The sequence below is a fragment of the Eptesicus fuscus genome, chromosome 4 (genome assembly GCF_027574615.1).
Source record: "Eptesicus fuscus isolate TK198812 chromosome 4, DD_ASM_mEF_20220401, whole genome shotgun sequence".
In the NCBI taxonomy this organism is placed as follows: domain Eukaryota; kingdom Metazoa; phylum Chordata; class Mammalia; order Chiroptera; family Vespertilionidae; genus Eptesicus; species Eptesicus fuscus.
In genome coordinates this window covers 36,692,904-36,709,016 of record NC_072476.1, presented here as the reverse complement: position 1 = coordinate 36,709,016, position 16,113 = coordinate 36,692,904, and the positions used below count along the sequence as shown (strand labels likewise).

Below are 16,113 nucleotides of genomic sequence, written 5' to 3'. Positions count from 1 at the left end.
CAATGTGACGTATCCCCAGGGGAGCATGCATCATGCACTGTCCAGCCTTGAGCTGTCTCTCTGCCCTCCCTCCTACTGCCCCGGCCTCTCAGAGCCTGCCCTGTGCACCTCCCCTGACCTTGTGCCATCGGCAGCAGCCACTCCCGCCAGCCAGCCTCCCCAGACTGGACACCTACCTTCTGTCCCCACAGGAACGTCCACACTTTACCTCCACAAAGATGAAACCTCCCTACGAGGGATTTGCTTACCAGTAAGATTGTCTTCATATACATTAGGTCCCTTGAAAACTTAGTACTCAGTCAGGCATACTAAAAGGACCACACTATGACATCCCAACATATGCCATTTTGGTCCAAGAATTACTTTGAGTTGAAGGCATTTGAGTCCCTGAAATTCCTTATCTACCTAGAAGCAGAGCCTCCCAGAAAAGCTCCATTGTCATAAATCTCTCTGAGAAGAACTCCAATCTAATCACACCCACACAGACATTGTCAGGACTAGCATACCTCCACCTGTCCCCTAGGGACCATTTATCTTCCCTGAAGGTCATCTGTTTTCCCAGAAGTGTTTTCTCCCCTCCCTTTCTCCTACGCAGTTGGCTATATAATCCTCCGAATATAACTGCTTCTTAGGGGTTTCACCTTTTTACTGTGAAGTCCCTCGTATGTATAAAATTATTAACATCAACACAATCTAAATACACTTTCTCCTGTTAATCTGCCTTTTGTCCATTTAATTCACGGCCCGAAGAACCTAAGAAGGTAGAGGAAAAGTTCCTCCTCCCCTACAATATCAAGTCTGTGGAAATGCGTGCCACTCATCCATTAGAACGACAAGAACTCTACATTTTCAGATCAGACTCAGCCCAGGCAAGGGGCAGTGATATTCGCAGGAGTTCTGGGAGAAGGGATGCTCTACTGAAGATGGTAAATTTGTGAGCTCAAAGGCAAAGTTTGCAAGTGTTGAGGGCATGGATTCGGGTACCATGCTCTCTAGATTCAGATTGTTCTTCTGTGACTTACCAACAGTGAGGTTTTGGCCAAGTTCAGTGCCATTACCTGCAAGGGGGGCAAGGACTCACAAGTCTGCAGGCGATGCAGTAACAGTGTGACCGAGTGCAGAACCAGGGTGACAAAGACCACGATGATGCACACCAGAACATCTCGTGGCCTGCTTTGAGGTCCTTATTGAAATGGACATAGAGAACAGTTTAAACCCCCTCCCCCTGATCTCTTTGTTCTGCTTCCCCTCTCCCTCCTTATAAAAATGTCTGCCTGCATTGACATGCGGGAATGTGCTTTGGACAAGAGTCCCCCATTTTCTCAGGTGAACAGCACCTAAATAAACCTCTTTCCTTTTTTACCAAAAGAATCTTTCCTGTTAGAAAAATGCCCATTTATAAATTTTTTACCCAGTCTCAGGGAAACTACTTTCATAGATGCATATACAGAGAAGTGGTAGGGTTTTTCCCCTAAGCTATATTATATTGGTAGAAATAGAGAGTCTAGTTCTCTGGCTTATAAAGGCAGTGAGAGAACAAGAAACAGGCAAGGTTACCTGGGTAATGACACTTGTGCATCAAAAGGACTATGGACTCAATATATATGTCTTGATGATTAAGAAAGACAAGTTACTTGCCCGGTCAGTGTGGCTCAGTGGTTGAGCGTCAACCTATGAACCAGGAAGTCACGGTTCATTCCCAGTCAGGGCATATGCCCAGGTTGTGGGCTCCATCTCCAGTGTGGGGCATGCAGGAGGCAGCGGATCAATGATTCTCTCTCATCATTGATGTTTCTATCTCTCTCTCTCTCTCTCCCTTCCTCTCTGAAATCAATAAAAAATACATTTTTAAAATAATAAAATCGCCCTAACTAGTTTGGCTCAGTGGATAGAGCGTTGGCCTGTGGACCGGAGGGTCCCGGGTTCGATTCCAGTCAAGGGCACGTGCCCAGGGTTGCAGGCTCGATCCCCAGTGGGAGGCGTGCAGGAGGCAGCCGATCAATGATTCTCTCTCATCATTGATGTTTCTATCTCTCTCTCCCTCTCCCTTCCTCTCTGAAATCAATAAAAATACACTTTAAAAAAATAAAAATAAATAAAATCATTCAATAAGATACTTGGCTTTAAATATCACAATTTGTAGTCAATGTATTTGTTGATCTACTTGTTTATTGACTTTGTCCTTCTCTAGACCCAGGACAAGGACCGTGTCTGCTTGTCCTCCAGTCTCCCAACACTCAGTACAGTGCCTGCTTGGTAAACATTTAAGTAACTGAGCACACAGAGGTAAGTCTATACTCCAAGTGCTAACAGTGCTTGTCTCTGGTTGGTGAGATGTGGCTGCCAAATTTCTTCTTCTTCTTCTTTTTTTTGTCTACCTGTATTTTCAAGTTGTTGGTGTGTTTTTTTCAATGCCCTGTGTTCATAATAAGAAAGTAGGTTATTTTTACATTAAAAAAAAAAAAGATGAATGTTCATGTTAACAACATGCTGAAATGCTTTTTTAATTCCAAAGAGCCACGTAACGATACAGAAGCTCCAGGCTTCCCAAGGGCTCCAGAGAGAGAGTCTCATCCCTGCAGTGTGTACTCTCTCTCTCCCAAACGTGACCAAGGAGGGAGGGACAGGGAGCCTTGATGGAAAGATCATAGGTTTCAGCTCCTGCCAGACCCAGGTTCCCAGGATGACTCCACAGTTCCCAGCTCTGTACACAATAATCTCAACTCTCTGAGCCTTATTTTCTTTATCTACAAATTACTCATTTTAAAAATGTCCATTTTTCTGCCATTGTTTTATATATGCAATATTTTGTTCCTGGTAATATTTATGCATTGCTGCCAGTTTCAGGTGCAGATATTTTTGGCCTAACTGATACATTAACTATATCAACATTTTAATGCACTAATTGCTTGTTAATATTTCTAGGCCAAGGGGTAAGGTGGAAAAAGAGGGCATATTCCACACTTGTGAGTGGATGGATATGAAATAAATTAGCAAAGAAAATAACCTCAGCCGAGGCTGTCAGAGATGCTGAAGACCTCTAATTAACATTTTTTATGGGCATCCCAGCCAGACTTAGATTTCTACTCCCAATCTCTCCTTGGTCCTCATATATGCAAATGGTAAACCCACATACCTAATTATGATTAGGTTTAGGTGCAAGTAATAAGCAAAACACCAAAGTCACAACAGCATAAACAAGATAGAAGGTTATGTCTGTCTCAGAAGACCGTAGGGGTAGGCCATCCAGGGCAGGAAGGTCTACCTGGAAGCCCTCGGGAAGCCAGCCTACTTTATCCCCTGGCCACACCTCTCCGCACGGAGACTCACAGGTTGTCTTTATTCCAGGCAGCCACGCGCCCACTGTCAGAGGGAGAGGGTGCATGTTGGAACAGTAAGTGAGCCGTCTCTACCACAACCAAATTCTACCAAACACATGAAGGAGATCCCAATATGCTGCCCCAAAATGTGCCTCTTCGGCATAAGGATCATTTTGAGCCAAACACAACAGAGAAAAAGCTCTCTGCTCTCCCACCTTGTGCTAAAAACAGGACCTAAACCTCCCCTGTAAAGGAGCCCCTCTGTCGTGTCTGAAAGAGAGTAAGTAAGCTTCGTCACCAGAGGTGGAGAGGGCGCTGCCATGAGGCTCCAGAAACTGAACCTCAGTAGATGACTGTCGGGGCTGACCAGCAGACCCTGAGCGCCGATGAGCAGATTACTCCGACACAGGTTTCTGTGAAAGAGAGGGCTAAGGGACTCGTTTACTTCAGTAGTAAAAGCAGTCCTGTTCACCTGCCTCATTGGCTTTTTTTAATATATATATTATTGATTTCAGAGAGGAAGGAAGAGGGAGAGATAGAAACATCAATGTTGAGAGAGAATCATTGATTGGCTGCCTCCTGCACGCCCCCCACTGGGGATCGAGCCCAAAACCTGGGCATGTGCCCTTGACCGGAATCGAACCTGGGACCCTTCAGTCCACAGGCCGATGCTCTATCCACCGAGCCAAACCAGCTAGGGCGTCATTGGCTTTTATTGTAACAACAGCCTGAACTCAAATTAACTTGTAAATAATATCAGCAGGGTAAAGTCTCCTTGAGAAAGTATATGCTTCTACAAGGTCAGGTCTTTACAGACTAAACATAGAGATTCCAGCAAAACACCCGGGGGATGGGACTTGTTTGGAAAAGTCAAGGCAGGGGCTGCCGCCTTCAGCAGGGTCCCCTCAGTGGCCCCCGACCTTTCAGAGAATCCTCCTTACAGACATTGCAACCAAGTCCCGTGCTTCCCCGCAGATACCCCTTAGCTTCCATTAGCTCCCCCATATATTTACTTCCCACAATTTACCACTCCTAGCCCAAACCCCTTTCCTTTGTCTTGTATTTCTCCACAATTTTTAACCCTTTGTTCAAATGGTGTGTAAGCCCCCAAGCTTAACCACTTCTTTGGATCTTCATTTTTTATGAAGAACTCTGTGTGCATACAAAATAGCAACATCAAATAAATTTGTATTCTTTTTTTCCTATTAATTTTTTTTCCAGTTTAATCCACAGGTCCCAGTCAAAGAACTTAAGGAAATTTTTTTTTCCTCCCAGACACAAACAAAAAGAAGCCAAAACCTCCACAAAGCATCCACTTATCTGCTTATTCAACAAACACTTACTGATCCCATACTATGTGCCAGGCATCTCACTAGATGCAGAAGAGATGGAGAACTTGAATCATCTAGACAAGGTTCTGACCTCATAGGGCTTTCATTTAGGGAGGGAAACAGACATTTAACCACGGGGGGGGGGGGGGGGGGGGGGGGGCGCAAAAAGAGGGAAAAGTGAATTTTACTTTGTGGTGAGAATGGTCATAAAAAACTTCTTTGTTATTAAGGGAGACACACAAGAAAAAGAAATAAAGCAGAAATAGACCTTGGAGTCCAATTATAGCCCCAAAGTGCAGTGCACAGCATATCCGTGGTGACGGTGTGAGGAGGAGCCCAGGCCACTGGCACTGAGCTGCTTAATGACCAAGGTCAGCCAGAGGAACTCCGCTGGAGGCGATGTTTGTCCGGTTACAAGGCCCCTTTTGTTTCTCAGAGCTACTAAAAATGCAAGCCCTTCAAGTGGTTTAGGTAACGGAGGGCACAATGAGGCCTTCCCTACTTCAGAGAAAGCGTTTCACAGAGGGGCATCCTGTTGGGGGTGTGGGGGGACGCGGAGGCTGACTAGGTTATTTATGAAGCCGCAGGACCGTGGAGGCACACAGGCTGTGAAATCTCTATGGTGTGAAAGGTCTGGGAGGCACTGGGCGAGTTCCTGGGGAGGCTGATCCAGCTGCAGCCAGCCGGGCCCTGTGCTTTCTGGAGGCAGTGTGATCCCGCAGAGGTCAAAACATACAAATGGGGAAGGAGGCTGGAGGCCCTGAGCTTACCTTTGTTCACAGGAAATGCTAGAAGGGTTTGCTGTTTACTTAGAGGCTAAGGCTGAGAAGGCAGCGGTGAGGAAACATCTTGGTCTGTCGAGGGGAATAAAAATTTGAGTCATTGCAGCAGGGCCTCCTGTCCAGAAGCTACAGAGAAATCCTTGGCACTTCTTCTTTAGAGGTTCCCCCCCCCCCCCACCACCACCACCACCAACTTAAGAGGTTTAAAATCATCTGATCACTGCTTTGGGTATCCGGAGTCTGGAATTAAAACACCAGGGAAACACGGCAATGATCATGCCATGCCTAATGCTTTAAGCCGGAACAGGTCATTACCTTGCAGCAAGTAAGAAAAATCTCAAGTAAGATAACACTCAATCTTCAATGAATCATCTTGATTGTTCTTACAAGCATTTGCTATATTTTAAAAATGAAAGCTGTTAATGAAAGATGAAACAGAGGGGAGAGAGGGGGAGGGAGAGAGAGAGAGAGAGAGAGAGAGAGAGAGAGAGAGAGAGAGCGAGCTTGCCGGGGTGAGAGTGCCTTTTAAGAGGAGGAAAAGAGGGGACGGGGCTTAGGGCACTCAGCACACACTGATTGGTGGTTTCATGTAAGGTACATGGTTAGGGGCCTAGGGATTTAGGAATTGGGGGTTTAGGGTATATGGCAGGTGCTGATTGGTGGTTCAAAGTACAGTCCATATAAGGTGTTCAGGAATGTCTGGCTACAGGTGGAGTTTACGTCATACTCCGTCCATCAGTTGGGGGAAGGGAGGATCTATCAGTTAATATTGAGAGATGTAGTATAAAATTAACATCTGATTCTCTCAATTGCAGCATAAACTAGAGCAGAGTGCCTCCCTGAGACACTGTCCCCTCATACTATCCCCGGAAAAGATAAGGCAATGTATCGTCTAGACCCCAAAAAGGACACAGGCACAGCTCCTCAGAGGCACTGTCTGAGACTGTGAGCGAAGCTCACCTTCCTACCCCACAGTCAAAAGTCCCCGTGTCAGTAGCACACTCGAACGACACACTAAATAGGAGAAAATGTCTCCTTACTCCACCCAGGGGATTATTCACAGCTGAAAGCCAAGCCATTTGTTTTGTTTTTTAATATGCTTTTATTGAATTTAGAGAAAGGAAGGGAAGTGATAGCGAATTTTTGGACTGGAACCCGGATTCTTTGTCCGCCGGAATCGAAGAATGAATCCACGGACAGAAAGTGGTATAGCAAAGGTGGGGATTTATTGAAGAACAAGTACAGACTCCCACATGGGGAGAGGGAAGAGTCCCACGGAATGGACTCCCACGTTGAGAGGGGGAAAAGTCCCACTGGGTTCCTCTTCCCAACGGCTTATAAAAGCTGCAGATCCTGGTGCCTGATATCCCTTCTGATTGGTCACTATACCCTTAGACTGGTTACTATAGTAACTCCTGGGCTCAAAGGTCCAACCTCATATGGGACAGGTGAGGTTCTCCCCCCTCCTTCCTTATTGTTTCCCTATTCCCTTTGGGCTTTCTTCCTCTCCTGAATGAAGGGCTTCCTTCTCTTTATTTTGTACATATAGACCTTTCTTGGCTACTTCCAGTTCCCTTGTCTTATGTAAATGCAACTGTTGCTGCTCCCTTGTCTTATGGAGATGTAACTGCACCTGGCTTCCTTGTGTTATGGAAATGTACCTTCTCCCAGTCTGCAGCCCCATGCCTTTTCTATGGACTCCAATTCTAAAAAATCCCTAAGCCTGCCTACGAGCCCCTAAAATTCCTGCTTCAGAAAGAGAGAGAGAGAGAGAGAGAGAGAGAAACATTGATTAGAGAAAACCATTGACCAGCTGCCTCCTGCATGCCCCCTATTGGGGATCAAGCCTGCAACCCAGGTACGTGCTCTGACTGGGAATCAAACCGGCAACCTCTTGGTGCATGGGTTAACACTCAACCAACAAAGCCACACTGGCCAGGGCAGAAAGCCAAGCAATTTGAATGTGAGTTCACCAGCTCAAACCAGGTCTAAAGCTGAGAGAGATTCAGTGGGATGGCTATTTGGCTTCCTGCAATCCAAGACAAAACCAGTCCTTGCCATGGTTCTTGGGTCTCTGTCAAAAGCCCTGGGCTGGGACTTCCTGGGCTCCTTCCTTCAAAGGCAGCCTGGAGACCCAACACACCTCCAGGGGCCCAGCCTCAGGTGTTTCTCTGATTATATACCTGACACCTGACAATCTCCTACTCTGCCTCTCCAGAAAGGTGTCTACTCTGAAAGCCCAGGCCCTGCCCCTGCTGAACAGGAGTCTAACCCCTCCCACCCGGACTCTGTGGCCTCCACTTGACTCTGTTTGCTTGAAGGGATGACCTTTGAATCAGGGGTGACTCCCACTGGTCCAGACCTGTGAGCCTTTCTCAACTCAATCAGTGCCTCCGGGACACTAGACCAGCTGCACACAGACAGCAGGGAGTCTGTCCATAATAGCTCCTGTCTGTTATTCTCCACACAGAAAGTTTTCACACTCGATGTTGCATTTGTATTTCACAAGTGTTGGGAAGGGACGCATGGTAGGAGGATTACTCCCTTTGTACAGAAGCGGTCACTGGGTCTTGGAAGACATGTGACTTCGCCAGTGCTACCTGGCCCAGAGGCAGGAAGTGAGTCCAGCTCCTCCGACAGCCCTGATGCCATAGATGAAGAATCCGCTGAGCCAGAGAGCGGCAAGCAGAGCCCAGAGGGGACGCTGAAGGAAGCTCCTGCACTGGTTGCTAGCCTCACGCCCCGTTTCCCACCTCCGTTCCACCAGCTCTTCCTTCTCCCATAGCCACTCCCTGCCCACAAGGTTTCCGGCCCACCTTGGCCAACTCCACCTCCTCCCGAGGTCCCACGAGTCCAAACTCATCTCTTCCACCTCCCACTCTGTCCAAGCAACTTGGACATTTCCCTGATTGGCTGCTTTTGGAAGATTACTTCTATTTTTTTTTACTAAGGGATGAATGAGGATAACCCTGGGGAATGATAGTAGAATCTAAAAGAATTCCTAATTGGCAGATTATCAGATAGCATGAGGGAAGTAAAATGACGTGCAGCACTTTTCTTGCTGCTGGTAACCTTTCCACCATCATGCGAGCGAGCGAGCCGAGGCTGCCTTCCTGGAGGATGAGGGACCACGTGGAGAGGCCTCGGCCACCCGGACAGTCCCTGGCGCTCCCGCAGCACGGAAATACCCTCAAAATCAGAGGCCTGGCAAACCTTCGATACTTGGCAAAGAGGGCATGCCAAGTCCCTGGCGGTGTCTCAAAAGTACACGTTGGCCCACAGGCATAGCAAACTGAGCGAGTCTGCAATCAGCTCCATCAGAGAGTGTGGGTACAAGGGCAGAGGGCAGAGATATTTGTGTGTGTCTAGCCAGCAGAGCATCCCCGGGGAACCATTTTTCAGAATTACTGCAATATAACTACCTTTCATCAAAGGTGTTTACGGTGACTGTCGTGTACTAATGAAATGTCCTCTTGAAAAGAAAGTGACACGCAACAGAGGATATTCCAGACAGTGAGCGAGGCAAGTGTTTTTAACAAAAGCTGTGGTGGAAGCTGCTAATTTCCTTCAAATATCCATTCTGTCCTCTCTCAACATAACAGAACACCCACGTTTTGACTAGATACATGACTCCCAAGAAGGACCTCTCATTCGGCTGTACATGCTGCGTGACTAAGTCCCGCCAGCGTGAAGTGAGTGTACAACTCCTGAGTGACACCCCTGAATGGAAGAGTGCCCTCCGCAAGCTGAACTGTGTGGTGGCCATTGGCCATCGTTACCCTACGCAGCGCATGGAGGCCTGAGGCCTTGACACCAGGCGTCACCAGTTCACCCTGGACTTTTTATCCCTGGACTGTTAAATCAGAGGGAGAAACTATCTTGTTTAACTGTTATTCTTTGCCGTCTTTGTTAGAGCAGCTGGAATAATATTTTTTTTAATATATTTTATTGATTTTTTACAGAGAGGAAGGGAGAGGGATAGAGTTAGAAACATCGATGAGAGAGAAACATTAATCAGCTGCCTCCTGCACACCCCCCACTGGGGATGTGCCCGCAACCAAGGTACATGCCCTTGACCGGAATTGAACCTGGGACCCCTCAGTTCGCAGGCTGATGCTCTATCCACTGAGCAAAACCGGTTAGGGCTGGAATAATATTCTAGATAATACCAGGGCCCTGTCCGGCTGGTGTGGCTCAGTGGTTGAGTGTCGATCTTTGAACCAAGGAGATCCCAGTTCAATTCCTGGTCATGGCACATGCCTCGGTTGCAGACTTGATCCCCAGTGGGGGACAAGCAGGAGGCACCTGATCAATGATTATCTCTCATCACTGATGTTCTCTCTCTCTCTCTCTCCCTTCCTCTCTGAAATCAATATATAGGTGTTTTTTTTTTTTAAAAAAAGTAATACCAGGGCCCTAACTGGAAGTCTATAAACTGTTTCACTCTTCCTGTTAGAAACACTGTCCTTGCCCTGGTTGGTTGGTGTGGCTCAGTTGGTTGAGCGTCCCGGTGCACCAAAAGGTCACCAGTTTGATTCCCAGTCAGGGCACATGCCCAGGTTATGGGTTCGGTGCCCTGCCAATTGATGTTTCTCTCTCACATCAATGTTTCTCTCCCCCACCCCCTTACTCTCTCCCTAAAAATATCAATAAAAACATATTTAAAAGAAAAGAAAAAAACACACACAACACTGTCCTTAGTGAAAAACGGGGTAGTTTGAGGCTAGACTAACTCCTCAGAACCTAAAGAATATAGCTGTAGAATCCCTGGGCTGGAAGGGAGTGTGGGAAAGAAATGTGACCATCTGAGCTGTGGCCTACCTGTGGCCAATTGAAGAGCATAGCTCCCACCTAAAGAAATTTTGATTTTTTAAAATACTAGCCCCCAAATGAGTACTTGGACCCATTTTGGCCCGGGCCCCACTAGCTTTGCACTTCGGATTTGGTCCGGTCCATTCCTTCTATACATGAGGGAGCCAAGGCACCAAGAGGCAGGACTTCCCCAGGAGCCCAGCCCACTGGGAGCAGTGCTGTCCTAGGACACGGGCATTCGCTCCCAGGCCTGCGCCACCTCGGGCACCCGCTGAAGCCCAGGCGTCCCTGCTCACCGGCAGGTAGGCAGGAGGGGGGCAGCCAAGTGCCATTTTGACGCTGACTCAAAATTCTGCATTTTTGCACTCGGATGTCGAGTGTGACTCCACACGGTTAGCATCGGTAGCAGCTCGAGAAAAAAGCAAGCGAGTGCAAAGGGTTAAGGCAAGGCCAGCAGTTCCTTTTCTTTCTGAACAGCTCAGTCTTAAAGCCACTAGATGGGGGAGGAGGCTGTCCCAGAGGGGCAGCTGCGCATGAGTGTCCGCGCCTGAGTCGGGTGAGGAAAACATCCATGTGGGGGACGGACCAGCACCCAGAGGTGGGAGGTTGGTTTCACCAACGAGAAAACGCATCAAGGGTAATAGGAGGTAGGTTTCTTACTCTCGGGGACGAGTTGAAAATACTGCAAGGGGGGAACTGAAATGAACGTTGTGACGTTGGACTGAACGTGGAAGTGTTGATGTGAACTCGTGGTTGTCAATATAAGCAGATGGTGCACCTGTGTGTGCACATGTATTACCAGCCCCGTCCATGGGAAGGACCTGGGAGCAGTGATGTCCTTATGTCCACAGGCATGTCTACACCAGACCTGAGCTTCTAAATATGACTCCTGACTGAAAGGAAGGAGGGCTCCTTGGAGAAATGGCTGATCCAGGGCTGGGACAGGGAAAGGACATGAAGGACCTAGAACAGCTTGTTCCAGAAAGTAAGGAAGTGCTCAGAGAATGGGGACACACCCAAAGGACACAGAGGCCAATGTGAAGGGAATCCTACTGGCCTATCAGAGACACCAAAACTTGAAGCATCAAAATAAGTAATGTAATAAAGGAATTACACCTATTGGATCAAGCAGGGAACTGTAAGGACATGCAAGTAGGTGAATAGAAAGTCTGATGGGGAACAAGACTTGGAGGTAATTTTGAAGGACCTCCCCACAAAATACATGAATTTACAAGGGGGAATATTTTACGATGAACGCTGGCAGACAACACCCTCATCGAGGTCAATGTTAACATCTGTTAGAGCTGACCAGCAGGCCCTGAATGACAGGTGAACAGATTACTCCAACTCAGTTTACACTGTGGGGGGAGGGCTAAGGGATGGCCTGGCTGAAGAAGCCAGGCAGCCTCGATTGCCTGCCTCATTGGCCTTTATTGTAGTTTTTATCTTTAGATACAATCAGTAGGGTGAGCCATCTTGTGAGGACACATGTGTTTACATTGTGGCATCCAGGGATTAAGCATAAGGATTCCAGTAAACACCCAGGGGTCTGCACATGCAGTCTTGTTTGGAAAGGTCAAGGAATAATTAGGGGTGCCGCCATCGCCCCCCCCACCCAAGTCTCCCCTAAGTCAGAATTCCAATAAACAGGGCAGGCGGCCTTCCACACACTTCCCTTTTCTCGGGATGTCCACCTTACAAACGTTTCAACAAAGTCTCATGTGCTCCCCAACAAACATCCTCAGTAATGAGATCACAATCATGTGCCCCCGACGGGATGCAGTGAGGGGACCACAGCATCGCTTCTGTGACTGTACTACCCAAGATGCACAGCCTGAATCTAATCACCAGGAAACACCATGTTGAAGGCCATTCTACCAAATAGTGGCCTGTAATTTCAAAAGCGTCAAGGTCACAAAAGGCAAGATGACGAAAGGAAACTAAGGAGGCAGGACAACACAGCTCCTTTTGCTAGAAGGAACATGACAGGGACAAGTGGCAAAAGTTGAATAGGACCTGAGAATTATATGTTGGTAACATATCAATAATTTCCTTTTTGATGTCTGTATTGTAGTCATCTAGGAAAATGCTCTTGTTTATGGGAATTATACACTCAAGTATTTGGGGTGATGGGGCATCAGGTCAGCAGCATAGTCTCTCACATAGAGGGAAAATTATCTGTACTGTACTTGCAATTTTTTGATTATGTCAAAATGAAAAATAAAGAACATTACCAAAAAAATCATAAAAGGGTCAGCAATTAAGAGGGACAGACAGAAAAGGGCATTATGAGAATCCCACAATTTCAGGCAATTCATATCACCAGAGCACTAACTCTGGAGCCAGAGTGCTTGAGTTCCAATTTCAGCCCCATTGCTTACCTGCTGTGTGACTTCGGGAAAGTTACTTAACTTCTCTGTACCTGTTTCCTCACTAATAAAATGAGGATCACAATGTTTCTTACCTCGGAGAGTTGTTACAAGTATTATGTGGGTTTATATTTGTCAAATGCTTTGAAAAATGCCTGGAATGTAGTATCATGTAAGTGTAAGCAAGACAAGTAATATGTCCCGTGGGGGAGTACATGGAAAATAAAACTATGTTTCTTAATTTAAAAGACACTAATTTGCACTTACAGCCAAACACTGTTTCTTCTCTTTAACATTTTGGGGCTTGTGGTTTACCCAAGAAGAGTAATCACCTGAAGCTCCGGTGATCTGTGTAGTTGTCACAGGGAAAAGAGGGAAGGCAGATTACCAACAGTGCTGGAATGGAAAGCAGCTCATAAAAGTGTGGGTCGAGTTTAGCACCTCAGTCTGAATAGAAAACCTTTTCCATGGTGACCTCCTGGATACCAGCGTCAACACAAAACACACACACACACACACACACACACACACACACACACACGCCCCTGGCAGTCATTTGTTCTGACCAACAGTGCCACCCACAGGTCAACACTGTAAAGACACTTTGATTATAACCGAAACCTGGCCAGATTTCTAAAGACCTTCAACCAGCAAATGGCTGAGTCGTTGTAGGATCCGTGTTTCTATTTTCAAACCTAATATACCTTGGGAAAAATAAATGGCCTCTTCAATAACTTACACAAAAAGAGAGGGAAATCCCATTTATTTACTAAAATCATAAAATATATAGAAATAAACTTAAAGGTTGTTAAGACACTGCAGGAAATAAACTATAGAATTTTGCAAAAAAGTATACATATGTGAACAAATCAAATAACTAGATAAAAATATCTAAGTACTATAAATTAGTTCTTTCCTAATCCTATATAATAAAAGGCTAATGTGCAAATTGACTGGAGAGCAGAACCACCAGTTGCTATGACGGGCACTGACCACCAGGGGGCAGACACTCAACGCGGTGCTCCACCTGGGGGAGCACTGCTCAGCCAGAAGCTGGGCTCATGGCTGGTGAGCGCCGCTGTGGTGGCGGAAGCTTCTCCCGCCTCCGCACCATAACTAAGGATGTCTGACTGACGGCTTAGGCCTGCTCTGCCGTCAGCTGGACATCCCCAGAGAGCTCCTGGACTGTGAGAGGGTGCAGGCCAGGCTGAGGGACCCCCTTGAGTGCACTAATCTCGTGCACTGGGCCTCTAGTTTATTTATAAATTTAAGGTGATTATGATAAAAATTCCAAAGAACTTTCCTTTTCAAAAACCTGAAAAATGCTCCTAAATTTCATTTAGGAAAATATGAAAAACACCCTAATAACAATTGTCAATACTGAGCCCTTACCATGTGCTAAGCACTGTTACTTTTATAATTTTTCTCTGTACTCTTTACAATTGCAATGCACCATTTTACTGACCAGCATCCATATTTCTTTCCTGTATCGCTCAGATTTCCCAATCGAGGGAACTCTCCTCCCTCGATTTCAGCATTAGGACTATGCATCCAGCTGTCCTGCTCCCCCCAAGCCAAAGGACAACTAAATGACCCATGCTAGGCCAACTGCCTGCTGTTGCAAAATTTTCATTTTGAGTCAAGAAACAAAAAGCCTAAAAATGGTTGACGTTCACTCATTCTAGCACTTGTCTAGGTGTCCTGACCAGACAGCTGAGTACTTCCCCTACCTAGCTGGACTCCCGGAGGTAAGGAATCAAGGAGGGAAGTGGTGAACCAGGAAGTGCTAACAGAATGCCATTTGCACTTGCCGACTGAGGGCAATGGTGTTGGTGGAGCCCCGTGTCGCTGTGGGAGAGGGGACACCTGGCAGGTCTGTGATGGTAGAAAAAGGAGTAAAACCATTGACAATAACTCCTAGGGCTGGCAGGGAGAGGGTGGGGAAACGAATATCCCGACCTCTGTCTGCTCTGATTTCTGACCACTGGCCAAAAAATTAAAAGCCAGAACACAAAGGTGAACCGGTCCAGAGGTCAGCCCCAGAGGACGCAGCAGGAGAGAGAATATTAGTGAATGGATGCGGAGGAAGGAGCAAAATGAGTCTGAGCAGCATGCTTTCCAAGTTTTGCTAAAGGCAGATTGGTGTCTGCAGCTTACAAAGCAAACTGTTACAGCTAACAAAACGAAGTTCAAAGAGGTTAGGTCACTTTCTGAAGGCCACATAGGTAATACACGTAGGACTTGAAAACAAACATAATAAAGGAAATTTAAATGCCAACAAGAAGCCTGGCCAGTGTGCTCAGTGGTTGAGCATTGACCAATCCCCAGTAGGGGGTGTACAGGAGGCAGCCAATCAATGATCTTTCATCATTGAAGTTTCTCTCTCTCTCTTTCCCTTCCTCTCTAAAATCAATACAAATATATATATACATTTTAAAACTCCACAAGAATTAAACCAATCTAATGTGTGTCAGTATATATATACACACACACACACACACACAAATACACAACCCCCAAAACAATCCTGGTATCCATAAATATGCAGTGAAAAGAGGCTTTAGTGGGGAAAGGAAAATTCATTTGTCAAATTTGGAGTGGGGGGAATTACTAAATATTTGAAGGGGAAATTTAGATCAAATTATAGCATATTTCCAAATTCCAATGGATTAAAGACCAAAATAACCCTACCACAAAACATTTGTGGGCCCTTCAAATGCAACCAAAACAACAAAACACGGTATATTTTAAATCCAGATCCTATATCCAATCTCCCCTTCAATGTGGAGGAAAAGTCCTTTCTTTTAGATTTTTCAAAAATTAGCTCCTAAACAACCATTCTCAGGAAGTTTCTGCAGCATATGCTACAGCAAGAGTGAGAGAAGGAGGAAAACACACTACCAAGGAATCACAGGACTCTAACACGGAAGGGCAGCAAAAGAAGTCCATGATGGTACTTGTGCAGTAGCCCTAGTGAGCAGCCAGTCCAATGGAAGTAAACAGGACAAAGGGCACTTGATTCCAGGAAAAGTAAAATAAAAATTGAAACTGATTATGAGCAATTGGAAAATATTATAGGCATGCTATAGAGATAATTCAGGCATTTGGAAATAATTAGTAATAGATTCTATTTGTATGAAACTAGAGGTCCGATGCACAAAATTCGTGCAAGAGTAGGCCTTCCTTCCCCCGGCTGCTGGCACCGGCTTCCCTCACAGCCCCGGCTTCGTCTGGAAGGTTGTCCGGAAGGATGTCTGGTCTAATTAGCATATTACGCTTTCATTATTATAGATATCCAGAATAGGTAAATCCAGAACAGAAAGCAGACTGGTGGTGGCTAGGTACCGAGGAATTCAGGAGAATGGGGAATGGCTGCTTACTGGATATGGGGTTTCCTTTTGGGGTGATAAAAATATCCTACAACTGCCGAAACCGGTTTGGCTCAGTGAATAGAGCGTCGAAAGGTCCCAGGTTCGATTCCGGTCAAGGGCATGTACCT

At 46.3% G+C, this 16,113-nt stretch overlaps 1 protein-coding gene across 2 annotated transcripts in view; it reads right to left on the bottom strand.

Moving 5' to 3' along the window:
- Positions 1–2,397: 2,397 nt before the first annotated feature.
- ALDH7A1 (aldehyde dehydrogenase 7 family member A1) overlaps positions 2,398–16,113 on the bottom strand; it is a 61,379-nt gene continuing 47,663 nt past the window's right edge. The window contains exon 19 of one of the 2 annotated variants that reach the window (XM_054714944.1): positions 2,398–2,416. The gene's annotated coding sequence lies outside the window, so the exon portion shown is untranslated. Of the gene's footprint in view, positions 2,417–5,442; positions 5,506–16,113 lie in introns of those variants that run through there. The other variant, XM_054714942.1, reaches the window with a different exon arrangement.